The sequence below is a fragment of the Mauremys mutica genome, chromosome 7, assembly GCF_020497125.1.
Source record: "Mauremys mutica isolate MM-2020 ecotype Southern chromosome 7, ASM2049712v1, whole genome shotgun sequence".
Taxonomy (NCBI): Eukaryota; Metazoa; Chordata; order Testudines; family Geoemydidae; genus Mauremys; species Mauremys mutica.
Genome location: NC_059078.1, coordinates 129,857,322 through 129,860,710, shown reverse-complemented (window position 1 = coordinate 129,860,710; position 3,389 = coordinate 129,857,322).

The following is a 3,389-nucleotide window of genomic DNA, read 5'->3' as shown; positions in this document are numbered from 1 at the left end:
TTTCCCCAGACAGAAATAAAAGGCAGGTTCTTGGAATAGGGAAACGGAAGAGTGCAAGGTGAGTTAGAGAAATGCCAACAATAAAACCTACTCCAAAAAGTGGTATGGCCAGAGTCATTGCTAAGGAAGAAATCCCCAGGCCCTTTACCATAGAACATGCCAAAAAAAAAGAGGTTGATCATTATCAAATCGTGGTTTAACTCAATTGAGTTAACTAAGCAGTCCCCCCCCCCCCCCCTCAGACGAAATGACAACAATTTGGTGGGCCATAAACAATTGGTATCGAAGTTAAGAGTCAGAAAAAACGGTTACCCGTGAAACCCTCTCCTCTCCGAACAGCAAATCTAGCTGGGGGGCGGGAAACCAATGTCCAAACATAAAAAAAACACCCGTGAAAACCTATAGTCGAAAGTCCAAATCAGGGATTGGTCCATTGCAAGAAAGCTGTCTTGTTTCCGTACTCCTCCCGAGAAGTGCATGAAGAAAGTCCCCCCGAGGACAGCCCCCCGTCTACATTAGACTCAGACTGAATGAAAAGCCCTTGGTACAAAAAAAATAACATGCACAAAACAAACAATACCTGGGCCCAAGTTTGTAGTTATAGATTGCCTTCCCTTCCAGTTCCTAAAGTCCCCAAATTCCAATTTTAAGGGTCCCCCAAGATGGTATAATGGTGCTCCCGCCTCTAAATACCCCTCCATTAAAAATTATATTTGACCCATGGTTTATCAAAGATTTTCTCCTAGTAGATGGCGTACGATGGATTATTTGTCCCTTCTACCAAAACCAAGCCTAAGTGGTTATTTATGGGACACCAAAAAATTCACATCAATGAATTTTATCCAACTGTTTTAATATGGATAAATTTATTAAATTAATCATTTTCTAAACCCCATGGAACCAGGTTAACAAGATTTGTACGACCCCTTATTTGTCCACTTTTAATTTCCCCCTTCAGAATTTACCCCCACAGCAAGTGGTATTTTTTCCCCAAAACCTGGGACAAACCGCTTGGTGGTAAGGGGAAAAAGACCCCTGGGTGGGCCCCGGACCCGGGTTATAGATTTTTACCTGGCACCCCCATCCCACCAAGGTTTCCGGCCCAAAATCGCCCTCGTGGCTCCCACCTGGCCCCCGCGTTTGTTCGCCTACCGCAGAGCTCCCCCAGGCAAATGGGGGTTTGCTTTGCAGGAAAAGCAGCGCGTTGGCTTTGAGGTAACCGTAAACTTGGCTGCTGCATTCCAGCGGCCTACCAAATTGGCCCTGGAAAGCGTGCAATAAACCGCGGCCCAACGGGAAGCTGCGTATTTGGGCCTGTGACCCCTAAACGGAACCCATGGCAGGTATAATCGGCCCCCCTGGCCCCTGGCCCACCAGGGGCCCTTTTTCCCCAACACCCAAAGCGGTTGGTCCCCCCCCCCCCACCCCCCCAAGTTTTTATATTATTGGGAAAAACACTGCCCTAAACCAAAAGCCCTTTTTTTTAAATAAAAGGCCAATAACAATTTTTTGCCTACCTCCCAGTTTTCTTCCCAGAAACATAACAGTAAGCTTTATTTTTAATTAAGAATATTGTAACTCCTTTTGCAAGGAGTTCAACTACTTCATAATTAAAGCCCCCTCTTTCCCAGAACTATTGAATTTACAGTTCCCTGGCCCACGTGACACTTGGTTTTTTTTTTTTTTTTTTTTAAAAGTATCATTTGTTCCAGTACCTCTTCTTCTGACACTGCAAAGATAATTACTAGAAAAACAGCAGGTCTGTATCTTTCTGCTGTTACTCTTTGTCAGACAGAAGGCAAGCTCAACAGGGTTTGGGAATATTTGCATTGCCTTGAGAGGCTATGTGGCTCAGTAGATAAATTCCCACGTGACCTTAGGCAAGTCACTTTACTTTGAAGAGTTGATAATTTAAGTTGAGAAGGTAGTGGGTGAGAAGATAAACGAAGGTGAACACCATCTCTTACTATGTGTTGGTACAATGCCTAACACTCTAGCCACTACTGTCATGCAAATAATAAATAGATAAAGATTCAACTTGTAATAACAAATCTGAAATGGCAGAATACTAATTCCTTACTTTTAAGTGTCCCCTTTTAAAAAAAGTTCTGTTTTTCTGATGTTTACAAACCATAAATATTCCACAAACCATGTTTCTACTATCTTAACACAGGAAGGTTTAACAGGTTCTTCAAAGTGATTCCGGTATTGATTAATGAAGAGGTTGGTAACAAAAGTAACATTCAGTTTGATATCTAATTGTACTGCACTTTATTCTCTTCAGCTTAATGAATATAAATGCCTTATAGCTCATGTAAGCAGATAAGAGTTCTTAATTACTACAATGAACATCTCATGTTAATTATAATCCCCCAGAGTAATAGTTAGTTTGTATATTCTGTTTTTGAGCTCAGTTATAATCCTATATAAAAAGAAACACTTCTGAAGAGACAAAGGACTTTCCCCCCAACTGTGAAGTTATAAAACCAGGGCCAGGTAAGTAAAGCACTACTATGCTCTACTCATGTTTCTAAATGAAAAAATGCATTAAACAGCCACATCAGAATTTAATATACATGTTCATGAGTGATTTGCTAGCTAGTTATGACAGAGAAAGAACACAAACATGGCAGTTAACTACTGCACTAAACGCTCTCAGGTTACAGTAACATGAGTCCTAGAATTCCTTCATTATTTAGAAGAAATAGCTTACTCAGAACCCAACTTCATATATACAATATATTCTATGCTTCATATGGCACACTGGTGTGAGCTGGAATATGATGTAGGTGAACTGAGTTGCTTGACTACAAGATATACTTTAGCATGGAGCATGTGGAACAAGGAGAAATCAAGTCAGAGTCTAGCCTTGCAACCAAAGCCTAAGAACATTTTCCTAGTCACTAGAACAAAATAGCACTAGAGCCCAAACTGAAGAGGCCAGCCAAAAGATCAGCCAAGAAATTAGTCCGAGAGTCAGAGCTTCGCCATCTATATTTAGCATCAACAAAGGCAAACATACAAGTGGCTAATGTTTGGAACATAAGCAATACAAGAAGGCAGAAGCCAACTAGTCTCCCATGTAATAATAAATCTTAGCTTGCATTGCTTTTGAGGTAAAGAATCTAGAAAAGTATTAGGACTGAGAGTATGGCTTATTCATGGTTATACAAGAAGCAAGGTTGGTTGGCACAAATTTGATAGCAAGAACTGAGACGTAAGTTAACTTAGAACTCCTCTAGGATTTCAAACAAGATGAACAAAATGAAAATGACCAACCAGAAGTCATTAGTGTACTTTAATATGTGTACTTAAGTGATTTATCTACATCTAAACATATAATAGTTATGTGATTGCAGCTAATCAAACACAACCTTTGGCTTTTGTTC